This window comes from Oncorhynchus keta, chromosome 15 (assembly GCF_023373465.1).
Source record: "Oncorhynchus keta strain PuntledgeMale-10-30-2019 chromosome 15, Oket_V2, whole genome shotgun sequence".
NCBI lineage: Eukaryota > Metazoa > Chordata > Actinopteri > Salmoniformes > Salmonidae > Oncorhynchus > Oncorhynchus keta.
Genome location: NC_068435.1, coordinates 35,265,199 through 35,285,543, shown reverse-complemented (window position 1 = coordinate 35,285,543; position 20,345 = coordinate 35,265,199). Strand labels below are relative to the sequence as shown.

Here is a 20,345-nt window from a genome sequence, read left to right as displayed (position 1 = left end):
GTGTTGTACTTTTCCCTTCATTGGATGATGCAGTCAATTCATTCCGTAACAGCTATATCGGCTTTCACTATGTATACTATAACATTTCACACTTAACCTTTTGAAACTATTTCACACAGTACACCCCTCACCCTTCCAAAGACACAAACCTCCCCCTAGCCCCTCTAGGAGACTTCTAAAAGTCCCAAATGACCTCCATATGTGTGTGAAGAAGCCCCAAGGAAGGAGCCAAGAAGAATATATTGCTGACTGAATGTTTAGTGTACTTCGTGTTATTTTCGTCTTACATTAAAAGAATGGATTCACATCACGCCGCGCTTTGGTCTCCTTACTACGACGTTCGTGACAGAATAACCCACCAACAAAGGACCAAGCAGCGTGGTAAAAGGCAGCAGCAGCAATCGCAGGACTCGTGGGAATTCTGGACGGCGGAGGATCCTGGGCACAACCAGGGGAATTTTGCCGCCCCAAGGCAGAGTTGGAGGCAGCGGAAGCAGAGAGGCGCTGGTATGAGGAGGCAGCACAGCAGCGCGGCTGGAAGCCTGAGAAGCAGCCCCAAAAATGTATTGGGGGGGGGACTTGGAGCAGTCGGCGAAGTTGAGGGGTGAGTCTGAGATTGTCGAGGAGTTATTGGACAGATCGGAGGAGAGTGAACGGAGGGGAGATTATGAGACATTCGAGGAGAGAGAGTGAAGAGAGAGCTGTTGGTTTGGCGTAGTATGCACGGCATTCGCCCTGAGGAGCGTGTTAGCTGTCCGATGCCATCTGTGTCAGTTCCTCGTACTCAGCCTGAAACTTGTGTTAAAGTTCCGGAAGATTTGATGCCGGCTATACACACCAGGTCTCCAGTACACCTTCACAACCCAGTGTGTCTTGTTCCTGCTTCTTGCACTCATCCTGAGGTGCGTGTCCTCGGCCCAGTACCACCAGTGCCGACACCTCGTACCAGGCCTATAGTGCGCCTCGGCAGTCCAGTACGCCCTATTCCTCCTCCCCACACTCGCCTTGAGGTGCGTGTCGTCGACCCAGTACCACCAGTGCCAACACGACGCACCAGGCTTCCTGTGCATCTCCAGAGCCCTGTGTGCCCTGTTCCTCCTCCCCGCACTCACCCTGAGGTACGTGTCTCCAGCCCGGTACCACCAGTGCCGGCACCACGCACCAGGCCACCAGTGCGCCTCCAGGGTCCAGTAGTCCCTGTTCCTGCTCCTCGCACTCGTCCTGAGGTGCTTGTCCCCAGCCCAGTACCACCAGTGCCGGCACCACGCACCAGGCCTATAGTGCTCCTCGGCAGTCCAGTACGCCCTGTTCCTCCTCCCCGCACTCGCCCTGAGGTGCGTGTCCTCGGCCCAGTACCACCAGTGCCGGCACCACGCACCGGGCCTACAGTGCGCCTCGCCAGTATTTTAAGAATGTGAAATGTCCGAATAGTAGAGAGAATTATTTATTTCAGCTTTTATTTCTTTCGTCACATTCTCAGGGGGTCAGAAGTTCACAAACACTCAATTAGTATTTGGTAGTATTGCCTTTAAATCATTTAAACTTGGGTCAAACGTTTCGGGTAGCCTTCCACAAGTTTCCCACAATAAGTTGGGTGAATTTTGGCCCATTCCTCCTGGCAGAGCTGGTGTAACTGAGTCAGGTTTGTAGGCCTCCTTGCTCGCACACGCTTTTCCAGTTCTGCCCACAAATGTTCTATGGGATTGAGGTCAGGGCTATGTGATGGCCACTCCAATAACTTGACTTTGTTGTCCTTAAGCCATTTTGCCACAACATTGGAAGTATGCTTGGGGTTATTGTTCATTTGGAAGACCCATTTGCGACCAAGCTTTAACTTCCTGACTGATGTCTTGAGATGTTGCTTCAATATATCCACATCATTTTCCTAACTCATGATGCCATCTATTTTGTGAAGTGCACCAGTTCCTTGTGCAGCAAAGCATCCCCACAACATGATGCTGCACCCCAGTGCTTCCCGGTTGAGATGGTGTTCTTGGGCTTGCAAGCATCCCCTTTTCTCCTCCAAACATAACAATGGTCATTATGGCCAAACAGTTATATTTTTGTTTCACCAAAGGATATTTCTCCAAAAAGTACAATCTTTGTCCCCATGTGCAGTTGCAAACCGTAGTCTGGCTTTTTTATGGCAGTTTTGGAGCAGTGGCTTCTTCCTTGCTGAGCGGTCATTCAGGTTATGTCGATATAGGACTCGTTTTACTGTGGATATAGATACTTTTGTACCTGTTTCCTCTAGCATCTTCACAAGGTCCTTTGCTGTTGTTCTGGGATTGATTTTCACTATCTTTAGGAAACAGAATGTGTCTCCTTCCTGAGCGGTATGACGGCTGGTCCCATGGTGTTTATACCTGCGTACTATTGTTTGTACAGATGAACGTGGTACCTTTAGGCATTTGGAAATTGCTCCCAATGATGAACCAGACTTGTGGTCTTTGTTTCTGAGGTCTTGGCGGATTGTTTTTAGATTGTCCCATGATGTCAAGCAAAGAGGCACTGAGTTTGAAGGTAGGCTTTGAAATACATCCACAGGTACACCTCCAATTGACTCAAATTATGTCAATTAACCTATCAGAAGATTCTAAAGCCATGATATTTCTTTCTGGAATTGTCCAAGCTGTTTAGAGGCACAGTCAACTTGGTGTATGTAATCTTCTGACCCACTGGAATAGTGATACAGTGAATTATAAGTGAAATAATCTGTCTGTAAACAATTGTTTGAAAAATTACTTGTGTCAAGCACTAGATGTCCTAACCAACTTGCCAAAACTATAGTTTGTTAACAAGAATTTTTTTAGAACCTAAGTGTATGTAAACTGTGTTCAACTGTACATAGCCTACTAGACTGGTCTCATAGACTAGACTTAACATAGTAAACATAAACCCCAAAAATAAATTTATATGATATGTCATGTTTGGTATGGTTGCATAAGACAAATAGCTAGCAACTTAAGGCAAAAATGAAAGTAGGTTGGTTGGTCTGGATAGACGGGTGGGCGTATAATGCAAGTGTCTGGCAACCCAAATGTTGTGAGTTCAAATCTCATCACTGACAACTTTATAATTTTAGCTAATTAGCAACTTAAGCTATTTCCTACTTTTTAGCTACTTTGCATCTACAGGTTAGCTGCCCCTAACCCTAACCTTAACCCTTTAACCTAACTCCTAAACTTAAGCATAACATTAAGCCTAACCCCTAACCCTAACCTCTAGCCTAGCTAACGTTATCCAGCTAGCCACCAAGCTAGAATTCGTAACATATCATACGTTTTTGCAAATGTGTATAATATTGTACGTTTTGCAAATTCGTAACATATAATACGAATTGTAATTCTTAACATATCATACCAAATAGAGTGTTTCGGATTTACATATAAAATAATACAAAATGCTCTGAGACCAGGTTGAGGGAGGTTGATGTGTGTTGTCAGTGACTCCAGTTACACATCGATCGGTATGTCAGTGTGGGTTTCTTTAGAACGTTGTGGGGGAACAATGTCTTTAACAAAGCAGAAAACAAAGGGAGAGTAAAACACCAACAGATGTAGAATTCAGTACACAACAAGGTTTGAAGGTTACAAAAGTTGAGAAACATTTAAATAACGTCCTCGACTATGTAATGAAGACTGGTAGACCCTAAACATTTGGAGACCATGACCCCTGGTTGGGCCCGTCATGTTCTGAACCCGAAACCAGAGCACAGAGTGGGGTGAAACAAGAGACCCGAGGCAGACAAATGGGAAAGGAAAAGGAAAAGACAGGGAAAATATCCCCAGTGCGTAGATTACTTTTAGTTTCAAGTACCACTCTCATTCTCTCCTGAAGCATTGTTTTTTTCTTGGCTAACGCCCACAGGTATGTGACCTCATTCACTTTTCTCTGGAGCATCATTCAGCAAGCTGTAACACTGTTCCCTAGGCAATGAGCCCCTGGAGTCTCATCAAATATTGAAAAGCTCAAACATATACACGCAAACTTTATAGGGCCGAGGGGAAAGACCAATCATCTATGGCCATATTTCATCTATTCATCATGGAGCTCCTCTGTGAAACATGAGCGGTCCCATGGCACTGACTTGCACCACCAGGAATGTGTGAGTCATAGGGCGATGGGGGGGCCTTGGCTGCTGAAAGAAAAGAGATGTCCTCCTATCTAGAGAGGACTAAGCTGGAGGCGCAAGCTGTACTATCAGAATCCCTATTTGATCCAGCAGAATTCTGTCACTGCTCTCCTCTGCACCCTCTGCACCTCAAACTGAACATGGCTGAGTTGAGTTATGGCAACATTTCTCCATCAGAAAATGAAAAAAACAAAACATCTCAAATTGCAAGGGTTTGCTAATGCTATTGTCTAACGGCTCTCCTGTTCAGGAGAGTCCAATGTTACAGAAAATTCAGATAGAAATGCATTGGGTAGAACATAGTATAAGCTGGCCTGAAGATGAATATGGCATTGTGAGTTTATTATATTTGTTACATTTATATCTGCAATGTCTGTCTCCAATCTGAATTCACCCCTGGCCCTATAGCGCCTAACCTTGGGCTTTGGACTGGACTGTAGATATCTCATACAGAGTTACATTCCCTGGGGTTATTTCATCAGGAATGTTAATGTGCTTAGAATCTGCATTCATGGCCCTTATTGTGGCCTGACATGGAGGAGGGCTCCTTAAGGCTTTCCTATTAGGCAGCCGATGCGAAGTACCGTCTCTCTGGTTGGGGTCCTTCTATTTAACCAACATCATTGACGCAAAATGATTCTGTTATGGTGCAGTCCATCTGAATGACGGTTGTTTGACAGGGGCATGGTCGTTATAGTTTTATGCCTTTGTCCATAACATCATCAGATCTCATCAAAGGCTCTAGAATAGATGGTGCGCTAACATTGATGTTGTTGCAAACTGATGATGACCCAAAAAATGGTCACGCTGTCTTTGGGTTATTGTTTTGCTCTTGCACTCATGTCTTGTTAGAGATTCAGGAGGACATGGGTATATCTTGGGTACGCTCCACTGTAAATATTTACAAGTGCATGTCTTATTTTTCGTATCTCACCTCGCCTCTCAATTATCTTGTTTGGGGAGTGTCTATCAGCTGGCTCCACTGCTCTTTATGGTATGATACAGCGAAAGACTCAAAACGCAACACAATTACAAATGTGACGTTCTCTCTACACATGTGATCCATTAAGGTTTTACTATCACTTAAATCTCTCTGTAGGCTCCTGACTGAAACCAGCTGTATGGTCCTGGCCTGAGTCATCCAAATAAGTATGCATGAGGCAGAGCTACAGTATGTATAAACAATGCTTTTCCTTGCTGATTTCCTCCTCTGAATTTTTCCCTCTTTCCCCATTATGCCTCAGTTAAAGTTGTGTACCAAACTTCCCCTGAGGAGAATTGAGCAATTCTCAAATTCCTTGTGGATACTGTAGTTTCTGACATGGATATGTTGAGACCTCAACACTTGAGTTTTTATTTTTTTCTCCAAGAAACTTAAACTGCCCGTAGAGTTTAAAAAAAAAGTGTTTTCTTGACTAATTCTGTGCTATAAAAGTCCATAAAGCTCTCTCACCCACCCCCAACTGGCTTTTGTTTGCAAGTCCATACCTCAGTGGTCGAGGCCCTTCCACAAATCCTGTGACCCAGGAGGATTTCCTTCCTTTCCCAGTGGCCTCGTTTGTAACAGTGTTTTTCTGACCCTCGACTCACCGCTCGCAAACACATAAACTTAAAACGCCACGCTTTGACATCATCTTGGACTCAACAGGACACGGATCAAAATATTTTTCCTCTATCTATTCAAACAAACGTGTGTGTGTGCGAGTATGTGTGTGTGAGAGCGAGAGCATCCAGTCCAGGCCAAACAGATCTGATCTTAATCTTCCTACTGGTATGAGTCTCTCTGGTTGTGGTTTTATTGTATATCCATTTCTCAGAGCAGTTCACTGCTTTATGCCTCAACTGGGTTGGCAGAAAACCAGGGTTACTCCCCAAATAGCCCACACACCCATTTTATGATTCATAAATAATAAATCAGAGTCAATTGCACTGACAGCTATAGTAAAACCTTATCTGCTTATAATGGTGGCCTTTCAATGACATCCACATCTAGACCGCATTTCTGCTGTTTGTTTAACTTAACGATTTCCCTTAAAGTTGAAATCAGCTGCCGGAGTCGTAAAAAATCAACATAACCTTTTCTGTGTGCAATATTTTATTGGACACCATCTACCTCATGTAATGCTGACCCTAAGGAGAGGCTAATATTTTACTAACCCCTGTAGCGTCAGTAACCTCATTTGTATATCCACTAACTCCACTCCTGACTAACCTCCTTTTTCTCTCAATCTTTGAAGAATGTTGTGCCAACACGTTGCTGTGCGACCGCAAGTAGTCATCTAACTATGTTTTCCTTATTCTCAACCTGAGGAGTGTGGAGCTGCGCTGGCCAAAACCTCACCTGGAGGCTGCTAATAGGACATCATATGTGGGGGAATATTGATGCGTTTCAGACTCCCCTTGTAAGATAAATTAGGATTGGGATTTAAAATGTGTCAGCATGGGTCGAATGGTTACAGATGATGCCGAGTGGGGTAAAATTCATGATGAATTTACCACAGGTCAACAAATAGGTATAAAAAGTAACCGTATTTTTATGAGGGAAAGAGAGATCCATATTTCTGTTACATACAGTAACATTGCCTATAACTCCAATATCAAATGAATGTTCAAAAATCTATCAGTGGAGGCCCCTCAGAGGAGAAAGGGGAGGACCATCCTCCTCAGTGAATTTCAGAAAAATTTAAATAGCGAGACATTAAAAAAGTTATCCTTTTAAGATAAAACTAAACTAAATACTGTGCATTTGGGAAAGTATTCAGACCCCTTGACTTTTTCCACATTTGGTTACGTTACAGCCTTATTCTAAAAAAAAAAATGTTTTATTAACCTCAATCTACACAAAATAATATCCTATAAGAAAAAAATTGTATTTTTTTGGGGTGGCAAATTTATAACAAAAAGATGTAAAAGATGTTACATAAGTATTCAGACCCTTTCCTCAGTACTTTATTGAAGCACCTTTGGCAGCGATTACAGCCTTGAGCCTTCTTGAGTATGATGCTACAAGCTTGGCACACTTGTATTTGGGGAGTTTCTCCCATTCTTCTCAGCAGATCCTCTCAAGCTCTGTCAGGTTGGATGGGGAACGTTTCTGCACAGCTATTTTCAGGTCTCTCCAGAGATGTTCCATCGGTTTCAATTCTGGCTTTTGGGTGTGCCACTCCAGGACATTCAGAGCCCTGTCCTGAAGCCACTCCTGCATTGTCTTGGCTGTGTGCTTAGGGTCGTTATCCTGATGTAAGGTAAAACCTTCATCCCAGTCTAAGGTCCTGTGTGCACTGGAGCAGGTTTTCATCAAGGATCTCTGTACTTTGCTCCGTTCATCTTTCCCACAATCCTGACTAGTCTCCCAGTCCCTGGAGTTGAAAAACATCCCCACAGCATGATGCTGCCACCACCATGCTTCACCGTAGAGATGGTGCCAGGTTTCCTCCAGACGTGGCGCTTGGCATTCAGGCCAAAGAGTTCAATCTTGGTTTCATCAGACCAGAAAAGCTTGTTTCTCATGTTCTGAGAGTCCTTTAGGTGCCTTTTGGCAAACTCCAAGTGGGCTGTTGTGTCTTTTACTAAGGATTGGCTTCCGCCTGGACACTACCATAAAGGCCTGATTGGTGGAGTGCTGCAGAGATTATTGTCCTTCTGGAAGGTTCTCCCGGTCGCGGTCGGCTACGACAGAGCCTGGACTCGAACCAGGATCTCTAGTGGCACAGCTAGCACTGCGATGTAGTGCCTTAGACCACTGCGCCACTCGGGAGGCCTTTTTGAAAAGCTACCTCAAAAATCTTACTCCAGGCAATGTCACAAGAATCTAAGAATTGTCTCACATGTCTGTGTCTTATTTCAAAATAACAAATTCCATACCTTGAAAGCCCTGATTGCTAAGGTCATATATAGATCCATTCAGCCGTTTTGGCACAGTGACTCACTACCCAAACCAAACTAAACTGGTTTCAAGTTACCAAGAGACGTCATGTGATCTGCTACTGCTATCCAGTGGACAAATTGGGAATCAGACAGTGGATATATTTACATAAATGGATAGGTAGACTTCAGCTTTCTGCTCATATGTGCAGTGCCTTCAGAAAGTATTCACACCCCTTGACTTATTCCAAATATTTTGTGTTACAGCCTGAGTTCAAAATGGATCTACACACAATACCCAATAATGACAAAGTGAAAACTTGTTTTTGTAAATGTTTGATATTGTATTGAAAATGAAATGCAGAAATATCTCATTTACATAAGTATTCACACCCCTTTGCTATGACACTCCAAATTGAGCTCAGGTGCATCCAATTTCCTTTGATCATCCTTGATTGGAGTCCACCTGTGGTAAATTCAGTTGATTGGACATGATTTATAAAGAAACACACCTGTCTATATAATGTCCCACAGTTGAAAGTGCATGTCAAGGCAGAAACTATACCATGAAGTCCAAGGAACTGGCCGTCGATATCTGAGATAGAATTGTGATGAAGCATACTGTATATCCGAGGAAGGGTCTGAAACAATTTCAAGAGCACAGTGGTCTCCATCATTGGGACATTTTAAAAATAAGGAACGAACCAGACTCTGCCAAGAGCTGTCCGTCCGACCAAACTGAACAACCGGGCAAGAAGGACCTTGGTCAGGGAGGTGACCAAGAACCCAATGACCACTGATATTACTACATAGTTCCTTGGCTGAGATGGGAGAACCTGCCAGAAGGACAACAGTCTCTACAGCACTTCACCAATCTGGGCTTTATTGGAGAGTGGCCAGACGGAAGCCACACCTAAGAATAAGGCACATGAGAGCATGCCTTGAGTTTGCAAAAAGGCACATGAAAGACTCAGAGCATAAGGCAAAAAAATCTGTGGTCTGATGAGATACATTTTTTTACTCTTTGGCCTGAATGCAAAGCGCTATGTCTGGGGAAAAAAACAGGCAGAGCTCATCATCCATCTAACACCATCTCTACTGTGAAGCATGGTGGTGGCAGCAACATGCTATGGGGATTGGGAGACTGGGAGACTGGTAAGGACAGAGGTGACAATGAATGGAGCCAAATATAGGAAAATCCTTGATGAGAACAAGTTTCAGACTGAAAACAACCTTAAAATGGGGCAAAGATTTACATTCCAACAGGACAATGACCCGAAGCATACAACCAAAGCAATGCTGGAATGGTGTCAGAATAAGAATGTGAAAGTCCTTGAATAGCCCAGCCAATGCCCAGATGTGAATCCCATTGAAAATCTGTGGAAAGATTTAACAGAGCTTGAGAAAATCAGCAAGGAAGAATGGGAGAAAAATCCCCAAATCCAGATGTGCAAAGCTGATACAGACATACTCAAAATTGTTCAAATCTGTAATCGCTGCCAAAGGTGCACAAGGTGTACAAGGTACACTCAGGGGTGTGAATATTTATGTCAATTATATATTTCTATATTTCATTTTTAATACATTTGCAAAAATCTCCAAAAGCTTGTTTTCACTTTGTCATTATGGAGTATTGTGTGTCGATGGGTGAGAAAAACAATCTATGTCATCCATTTTGAATTCAGGCTTTAACTCAACAAAATGTGTGTGTGGGGGGTGCTCTGTAAATCTCTGTAACCCGGTTACCTCTATTAAACCGTAATACTAACCTCTTGGCGGGGGTATTGGGGCAGGGAACCCACATATATGCGTTCGGAAGGGTAGTGGCCAATCGTGCCGGGGTGTCTTTTCTCTGGCCGCAGAAGGCCCTCATACCAGACCTTAGCCGGCTTGACGAACGTACCAAGATTCAGATTAGCTTTTTTTCTAGGGCAGGAAGGCAGCAAAACAACCCAGTTATTCCGAAATAGCATGTGAAAGGATGTCCTTAAGGCACGGATGCAAGCAGGGTGTTAGGTTGAATTACACATCAAACATGCCTTAAAGTGCATAGCTAATTGTGTATCATCCAGTTTCCTTTTCAGCTGCTTATCAGAAAGGAAAGAAAATGGTTGAACAAAATGTAGCACAAAAAGGATCATTTAAACGTTCACGATGGAAGAAAATCAATTATCAATCTTCACAGTGGGTCATGATGACACTCTATGAAATCTCAATTATCCAAATCTGACAGTTCTTATTTTTCATTTATAGTTCTTCATTTAACCTTTTTTTTTTACAAGGGGTTATTCTCATTTACATAAAATCTCCCCTTACAAAAAAATATTGCAGTTTTGAACCTGCAGGAAAAGTGCAGTAACTGCAGTCGACTGTGGTATTTTGGATGCAGTAATTGCAGAATAACTGTAGTGTACTTACACTTACGAAAAAAGATTGCAGTCAGCGTGCATTATAACTGCAGTTAGACTGCACTCTAACTGCAATTACACTGCAGTGTACTGCAGTTATAATGCACACTGACTGCAATCTTTTCCCGTAAGGGTAATTTAATTAATGGTGCAGTTACCGGGGCAGCAAAATATCCGAAGGTGATTGGCTTTTCTCGTCAGCCAGTGAAGAGGTCGTAGGGTCCTTGCTTTCTGACGTGGAGAACCTTCATCTGAGGAGCACCTCATTGAAGGTTCTAGGTACCAGGGCACAAACCAGAATCCTGAACACAGAGAGAGGGAAAAGTCAATCAACCATATGTCCTGTTATAGGGATCAATAACATTAATTCATTCATTCATAAGTTATGCCTCCCTCCCTGTTTGTAGCTAATCATATACAGTTGAAGTCAGAAGTTTACATACACCTTAGCCAAATACATTTAAACTCAGTTTCACAATTCCTGACAGTTAATCCGAGTAAAAATGCCCTGTTTTAGGTCAGTTAGGATCACCACTTTATTTTAAAAATGTGAAATGTCAGAATAATAGTAGAGAGAATGATTTATTTCAGCTTATATTTCTTTCATCACATTCCCAGTGGGTCAGAAGTTTACATACACTCAATTAGTATTTGGTAACATTGCCTTTAAATTGTTTAACTTGGGTCAAACATTTCGGGTAGCCTTCCACAGCTTCCCACAATAAGTTGGGTGAATTTTGGCCCATTCCTCTTGACAGAGCTGGTGTAACTGAGTCAGCTTTGAAGGCCTCCTTGCTCGCACATGCTTTTCCAGTTCCACAAATTTTATATGGGATTGAGATCAAATCAAATTTATTTATATAGCCCTTCGTACATCAGCTGATATCTCAAAGTGCTGTACAGAAACCCAGCCTAAAACCCCAAACAATGCAGTACAGGTGTAGAAGCACGGTGGCTAGGAAAAACTCCATAGAAAGGCCAAAACCTAGGAAGAAACCTAGAGAGGGACCAGGCAATGTGGGGTGGCCAGTCCTCTTCTGGCTGTGCCGAGTGGAGATTATAACAGAACATGGCCACGGTGTTCAAATGTTCATAAATGACCAGCATGGTCAAATAATAATAATCACAAGCAGAACATTTGAAACTGGAGCAGCAGCAAGGCCAGGTGGACTGGGGACAGCAAGGAGTCATCATGCCAGGTAGTCCTGAGGCATGGTCCTAGGGCTCAGGTCCTCTGAGAGAGAGAAAGAAAGAGAGAAAGAGAGAATTAGAGAGAGCATACTTAAATTCACACAGGACACCAGATAAGACAGAAGAAGTACTCCAGATATAACAAACTGACCCTAGCCCCCCGACACATAAACTACTGCAGCATAAATCCTGGAGGCTGAGACAGGAGGGGTCAGGAGACACTGTGGCCCCATCCGATGATAACAGGAAGGATATAACCCCACCCACTTTGCCAATGCACAGCCCCCACACCACTAGAGGGATATCTTCAACCACCAACTTACCATCCTGAGACAAGGCCGAGTATAGCCCACAAAGATCAGGGATTTGTGATGGCTACTCCAATACCTTGACTTTGTTGTCCTTAAGCCATTTTGCCACAACTTTGGAAGTATGCTTGGGGACATTGTCCATTTGGAAGACCCATTTGCGACCAAGCTTTAACTTCCTGATGTCTTGAGATGTTGCTTCAATATATCCACAATTTTCCTACCTCATGATGGCATCTATTTTGTGAAGTGCACCAGTCCCTCCTGCAGCAAAGCACCCCCACAAAATGATGCTGCCACCCCCATGCTTCACATGCATTTTTCTTCCAAACATAACGATGGTCATTTCATCAGACCAGAGGACATTTCTCCAAAAAGTATGATCTTTGTCCCCACATGCAGTTGCATACCGTAGTCTGGCTTATTTATGGTGGTTTTGGAGCAGTGTCTTCTTCCTTGCTGAGCGACCTTTCGGGTCATGTTGATATAGGACTTGTTTTACTGTGGATATAGATACTTTTGTACCTGATTCCTCCAGCATTTTCCTCCAGCATTGCTGTTGTTCTGGGATTGATTTGCACTTTTTGCACCAAAGTACGTTCATCTCTAGGAGACAGAGCGCGTCTCCTTCCTGAGCGGTATGACGGCTGCGTGGTCCCATGGTGCTTATACTTGTGTACTATTGTTTGTACAGATGAACGTGGTACCTTCACGCATTTGGAAATTGCTCCCAAGGATGAACCATACTTGTGGAGATCTAAAAGAAATTCTGAGGTCTTGGCTGATTTCTTTTGATTTTCCCATGATGTCAAGCAAAGAGGCACTGAGTTTGAAGGTAGGCCTTGAAATACATCCACAGGTACACCTCCAATTGACTCAAATTATGTCAATTAGCCTTTCAGAAGCTTCATTTCCTGAAATTTTCCAAGCTGTTTAAAGGCTAAAGGCACAGTCAACTTAGTGTATGTAAACTTCTGACACACTGGAATTGTGATACTCTCATCCAGCAGCCGAGACGGGATGCCCCCATTCCCATAAGCCCCTGGGCCTGGAGTAGTCTGCTTCTGTCAATTGAGAAAGTACAATAATAGCATTACTATAATTATCAACAATCTTCTGACCGGTGGCGCAAACGGAAACTGGTTCCTCTCAAGTTTTCTTTCTTCTAGGGAGTTTTTCCATGCCACTGTGCTACTGCTCCCTCCTTTGGGGTCTAGGCTGGGTTACTGTAAAGCACTTGACAAATGTTCAGGGTTGGGTAGGTTACATTCTAAATGTAATCAGTTACAGTTACTAGTTACCTGTCCAACATTGTCATCAGTAACGTAACTTTTGGATTACCCAGACTCAGTAACGTAATCTGATTACATTCAGTTACTTTTAGATTAGAAGAAGACCAAAATGAATGTTACCAATTGAACGACATCTATTGCAGGATAAATCTATGTTAAAGTTTACATAGCTGGTCATATATGGATGTTAAATGTTACTTTATGGGTTGGTTATGGAGGCTTCTTCTAACCCATTGCTTTCTACTACATATAAAAATACGATTAAATTATATCTTTACATAAAAAATTCCAGTCATTCCAATAAATGTTATACCCCTTGATTTTCAAAAATAGGACTTGGAAATATGGAAGTATAGATTAGCCAAATTATTTTACCTGAGCATGACCCCAATACTTGTCACCAAAAGCACTCACAAACTTCTACAGATGCACAATCGAGAGCATCCTGGCGGGCTGTATCACCTCCTGGTACGGCAACTGCTCCGCCCTCAACCGTAAGGCTCTCCAGAGGGTAGTGAGGTCTGCACAACGCATCACCGGGGGCAAAATACCTGCCCTCCAGGACACCTACACCACCCGATGTTACAGGAAGGCCATAAAGATCATCAAGGACATCAACCACTGCCTGTTCACCACGCTATCATCCAGAAGGCGAGGTCAGTACAGGTGCATCAAAGCAGGGACCGAGAGACTGAAAAACAGCTTCTATCCCAAGGCCATCAGACTGTTAAACAGCCACCACTAACATTGAGTGGCTGCTGCCAACACACTGACATTAACACTGACCCAACTCCAGCCACTTTAATAATGGGAATTGATGGGAAATTATGTAAATATATCACTAGCCACTTTAAACAATGCTACCTTATATAATGTTACTTACCCTACATTATTCATCTCATATGCATACGTATATACTGTACTCTATATCATCGACTGCATCCTTATGTAATACATGTATCACTAGCCACTTTAACTATGCCACTTTGTTTACTTTGTCTACATACTCATCTCATATGTATATACTGTACTCGATACCATCTACTGTATGCTGCCCTGTACCATCACTCATTCATATATCCTTATGTACATATTCTTTATCCCCTTACACTGTGTATAAGACAGTAGTTTTGGAATTGTTAGTTAGATTACTTGTTGGTTACTACTGCATTGTCGGAACTAGAAGCACAAGCATTTCGCTACACTCGCATTAACATCTGCTAACCATGTGTATGTGACAAATAAAATTTGATTTGATTTGATTTGATTTGCATACTAAGGACTTATTAGCCAGCCCTACTCTGTTGTTTATGATTTTGTTGTCATGGATTGTCATAAATGCTGCGCTCATGGAATGGCATGCTTTGAGCACTATTGAAGAAAAAACAATTGATTGTCTCCCAAAGGCTTGGATCCGCTCTAAGAAGCGATGCATTTTTCACTGGCGGTCCACTGGTTTCAAAAACAATAATTGAAAGGCAGCTTAAACTTCTTGAATTCAACCATTATTGAGTTCAAATACACATTTAGATTTGTGATCAGCCATCAACAACAGCCACAATCCATAAGGCGCCCATAACTAAATGAGAGAGCAGGAGTGTGATTCACATCAATGCGCTATGTAGATATCAGTAACAAGTGATATCCGTATCACCGTAGACTTAGCTACTGCTGTCATCCTTAACTCCAAGCGTTTATTCAAGTTGGATAATCTTTGGATGACGACAGCAGTCACACCATTGGAAGAAATAGCTTGGACTGTAGCCTACAAAAGCCTATTCCTGCCCTTTTCCTGAGATGCATCAAACACAGTTGGTGTGTCATCATAGTGGTTACTGACCTGTGGTCAGACTCGCTCAGGTGGAACAAACATAAACTTGCGCTTTTTTTCAACGCTGATTTGAAGTGTCAAAGATTGTTTTTCTGAATTTAAAAGTAATCCTCGAGGTAATCATCTACTTTTTCAAAAGTATCTGTAATCTGATTACAATATTTTTGCTGGTAATGTAACTATTGCAGTTTGTTGTAATCCGTTACTCTCCAAGCCTGCAAATGTTCTAGTAAAAGGGTACTAAACACTGTAAAATAATTGATTAGTTGATTGATGAAAATTTGATGACCATTCCCAATGATCACATGCCTCCTTTCACAGAGGTAAACAATGCCTTGTATATGAGTATGTGTCTCCCTCTAGTGGTAGGTTACTGCAGTACCTTCATGAAGTCTTTAAACCTTACTGATGTCACGTCTCACAGTGCATGGCTTCTTCTCCCGGTTCTCAGTGAAATCCTGGATGTCATACCTCCCTGGGCCAGTGATGGTTTTCTAGGTCGTGGAACAGCGTATCATTAGTTACAATGGAACCATCCAGTCACAGCCTTATAGTGCCATATCAGCTCAGATTTATTAAATCAAATAAAATTGTATTTGTCACATGCGCTAATATACAAAAGGTGTAGTACAGTGAAATGCTCACTTACAACCAACAATGCAGTTTTAAGAAAAATAACTGTTCAGTAGAAAATAGATAAGTAAAAAAAAAAAATACAAGTAAACAAATAATTAAAGAGCAGCAGTAAAATAACAATAGCAAGGCTATATACAGGGGTATCAGTACAGAGTCAATGTGGTTAGTCAAGGTAATTGAGGTAATATGTACATGTAGGTAGAGTTAAAGTGACTATCCATAGATAATAAACCTAAGAGTAGTAGCATCGTAAAAGAGGGGTCTTTGAAGAGGCGACTCTGGGATGCTGGCAATCGAGGCAGAGTACCTCTGTCCAATGTCTTTGTTCTTTTGCCCATCTTAATAAATAAAAATGATTGGCCAGTCTGAGATATGGCTTATTCTTTGCAACTCTACCTAGAAGGCCAGCATCCCGGAGTTGCCTCTTCACTCTTGACGTTGAGACTGGTGTTTTGCAGGTACTATTTAATGACGTTGCCAGTTGAGGACTTGTGAGGCGTCTGTTTCTCAATCCTCTAATGTACTTGTCCTCTTGCTCAGTTCTGCACCGGGGTCTCCCACTCCTCTCTCTATTCTGGTTAGAGTCAGTTTGAGCTGGTCTGTGAAGGGACTAGTACACAGTGTTGTTCGAGATCTTCAGTTTCTTGGCAATTTCTCACATGGAATAGCCTTCATTTCTCAGAACAAGAACAGACTGACACGTTTCAAAAGAAAGAAGAAGGCCAGTTTGATTGGTTCTTTAATCAGGACAACAGTTTTCAGCTGTGCTAACATAATTGCAAAGGGGTTTTCTAATTATCAATTAGCCTTTTAAAATGATCAACTTGGATTAGCTAACACAACATGCCATTGGAGCACAGGAGTGATGGTTGCTGATAATGGGCCTCTGTACGCCTACGTATATATTCCATTAAATCAGCTGTTTCCAGCTACAATAGTCATTTACAACATTAACAATGTCTATACTGTGTTTCTGATCAATTTGATGTTCTTTTAATGGACAAAAAAATATGCTTTTCTTTCAAAAACAAGGACATTTCTAAGTGACCCCAAACTTTTGAACGGTAGAGTATGCAAATGCCAACAAAATAGCTGTGTGTATAACTGTGTATAACTGTAATAACTGTGTGTGTGTGTGTCTCAAATATTTAACTGTACTATAATACTTAAAAAGCTGTTAAAAATTTTAATATCGGTATCGGGTTTTTTAACAAGGAAAATATTGGATATCGGTATCAGGCAAAAATGTCATATTGGTGCATCCCTAATTGAATCAATTGTAGAATAAGGCTGTAATGTAACAAAATGTGGCAAACGTCAAGGGGTCTGAAAACATTCCGAAGGCACTGTACATCCTTTAATTAGATAGAAAAGACATCTAAGAAAGTAAATGCCAAGAATGTGCTGGGGCACAGAATTATCAGAGAAGAAACAAAAGATGAGAACATTATAGTGAAAACCAATTGGTTAGACGAGCTGCAAATAGTAACAACCGCAGAGGAATGGGAGGACATATCTAGAAGAACAAGTCCAAGACAACTAACTCTACTCTGTAGGGAATTCTCTTGGGAAATTCAGTCAAGATGTTTCATAACTCCTATAATACAACAACAATACAACTGTGACATCACACCAAATTGCTGGCGTAATTGTGGGGAGAGCAGGGCTAATCACATCTACATACTATTTTCCTGCCCAGTCCTCAATAATTTCTGGACCGAAGTATATAAAGTACTGGATGATACGCTTGAACACTCACGTTCTCTAAATCCAGAACACATGTTCCTTGGGAGAACCCTTCATACACTGGTCCTCCAAAATGATAAGTACCTTTTCAGAATTCTGAGAATAACAGCACTTAAACAGATGACTAGAAACTGCCTTAAACCCCTGGCACCACAAATAAGAAATTGGAAAGAAACAATTAATGAAATCTACAGTCTGGTAAATGGTAACTCATAGAATAAGAAACCAAATAACTCTGAGATACGATGGGAAAAAGTATAGAAAACTGACATTATATTGGCAAATATTTATAGGCCCTAACAGAAGATAAAATGTACATGTTTGAAAGAGATGGGTGTTTGTGTGTCGGTGGATGTGTGTGAGAATGGGTGCATGTATGCGACTGTAGAAGATGTGTGTAAGCATGTGTGGGTGCGTGTCGGCGTACCATTATATTGTTTTATGAAATGCTGACTGTCGGTGTGTAGAGATTAATTATTTCCTTTTCATGTTGGGAGGGGAGGGGGGGGGGGTAAATGTGTATATCTCTTGTTGGGATTCTGTTGTGATCTAAAACCAATAAATAAAAAGTATTACAAAAATACAACTAAAAAAGCTGTGGTGTTATTGGACAAGTACATGTAGTATCTCCTGGTTTCAAAACATGTTCTCCAGCCTGAACTAAACCCTGGGGACGAGAAAATGATGACCTCCAAACTGACTCCCAACATTACCCATACATACCTTCTCCCTCAGCTGAGTGTAACATTTATCCACAGCAGCTTCGAACCTCTCGGCCCTCTGTTTCTGGGCACGGGTGGCCTTCTTCAGGCCCTCTTTCTCCTGTTCTGCCTTCTCAGACACACTGGAGATCTCCCCCCTCAGACCATCTATCTCCATCTTCTGCTCAGTCAGCTGCCTCTCCAAACCCTGGGAGAAAGAAAGACAGGGAACAAACACTGACTGTTTAACCTTTCAACATATCTTAATAATTATCTCTAGCCTGGTGAAAACAAGATAGGATTTCACTCATGGACGACATCCGTCTTGAATGGGTTGTATAGAAGACTATTCTTTGTGAAACAGAAATGTCTACTTTTTACAGTCTTTCTTCCCAACAGTCCCAGACATCACACACACAGGCTGGAAGCATAATACTGACTGCAAACTACCTCCTTTACTTTACCGGTGTCTTATTCTACAGACAGAATGGTTAAGGCTTAGAAATACACCTTTCCCAACTCAGACAATATAGTGATTGATTGACTGACTAATAGACTAATGCCTGAACTTGTGTGTTACCCGGAGCTGCACGGTGAGACTGTGTAGCTGGCCCTGCAGGTGAGCGCGTGTGGTCTCCACAGACTTGGTGGCATGGACCGCATTCTCGGTGTTCTCCTGTGGGCCTCCGTACGCCTGTGTAGATATTCCATAGAAAATCAGCCGTTTCCAGCTACAATAGTCATTTACAACGTTAACAGTATCTACACTGTGTTACTGATCAATCTGATGTTATTTTAATGGGAAAAAAATTGCTCTTCTTTCAAAAACAAGGACATTTCTAAGTGACTCCAAACTTTTGAACAGTAGTGTATATCATTGAGTTAATAAAGCTCCATACAAACATGGTCTCTTTTTTGTTTTCTTGAGTAAGGAGCTCCAAAATGCAGGTATTTCATACCAGCTCAGAGCTTTCTGTGGTGGTGTGGCAAGATAGCAGAAAATACGGAGCGTTGCGCCGTGATTGGCTCAGTGTTTTGTCACTCATGGGGAAACTACGTCACAGCGAAGTCTAAGGGGAGAGCTCAAAGTTACTAGCCCTTTGGGTGCTGACACAGAATTACATTAGCAAGGTGGCGCAGACGGAGATGGTCGCCTCGCTTTGAGTGCTTAGGAAACTATGCAGTATTTCGTTTTTTTAATATATTATTTCTTACATTGTTAGCCCAGAAAATCTTAAGTGTTATAACATAAACTCAGCAAAAAGCAAAACGGACCTTTTTCAGGACCCTGTCTTTCAAAGATAATTCGTAAAAATCCAAATAACTTCACATATCTTCATTGTAAAGGGTTTAAACACTGTTTCCCATGCTTGTTCAATGAACCATAAACAATTCATGAACATGCACCTGTGGAACGGTCGTTAAGACACTAACAGCTTACAGACAGTAGGCAATTAAGGTCACAGTTATGAAAACTTAGGACACTCAAGAGGCCTTTCTACTGACTCTGAAAAACACCAAAAGAAAGATGCCCAGGGTCCCTGATCATCTCCATGAACGTGCCTTAGGCATGCTGCAAGGAGGCATGAGGACTGGAAATGTGGCCAGGGCAATAAATTGCAATGTCCGTACTGTGAGACGCCTAAGACAGCGCTACAGGGTGATAGGATGGACAGCTGATTGTCCTCGCAGTGGCAGACCATGTGTAACAACACCTGCACAGGATCGGTGCATCCGAACATCACACCTGCGGGACAGGTACAGGAAGGCAACAACAACTGCCCGAGTTACACCAGGAACGCACAATCCCTCCATCAGTGCTGAGAGAGGCTGGACTGAGGGCTTGTAGGCCTGTTGTAAGGCAGGTCCTCACCAGACTTCACCAGCACAACATCGCCTATGGGAACAAACCCACCGTCACTGGACCAGACAGGACTGGCAAAAAGTGTTCTTCACTGACGAATCACGGTTTTGTGTCACCAAGAGTGATGGTCGGATTCCCGTTTATCGTCGAAGGAATGAGCATTACACCGAGGTCTGTACTCTGGGTCGATTTGGAGGTGGAGGGTCCGTCATCGTCTGGGGCGGTGTGTCACAGCATCATCGGACTAAGCTTGTTGTCATTGCAGGTCATCTCACCACTGTGCATTACAGGAAGACATCCTCCTACCTCATGTGGTACCCTTCCTTCAGGCTCATCCTGACATGACCCTCCAGCATGACAATGCCACCA

The 20,345-nt window shown here is 42.5% G+C and overlaps 1 long non-coding RNA gene across 1 annotated transcript; it reads right to left on the bottom strand.

Annotated features, from left to right (window-relative positions):
- Positions 1-8,352: 8,352 nt before the first annotated feature.
- On the bottom strand, positions 8,353-15,527 carry LOC118395134 (uncharacterized). The gene is made up of 4 exons (XR_004827906.2): positions 15,412-15,527; positions 10,566-10,709; positions 9,769-9,925; positions 8,353-9,376 (listed from the first exon to the last, which is right to left on the bottom strand). It is a non-coding gene; the product is annotated as an uncharacterized LOC118395134 (long non-coding RNA).
- Positions 15,528-20,345: the final 4,818 nt, after the last annotated feature.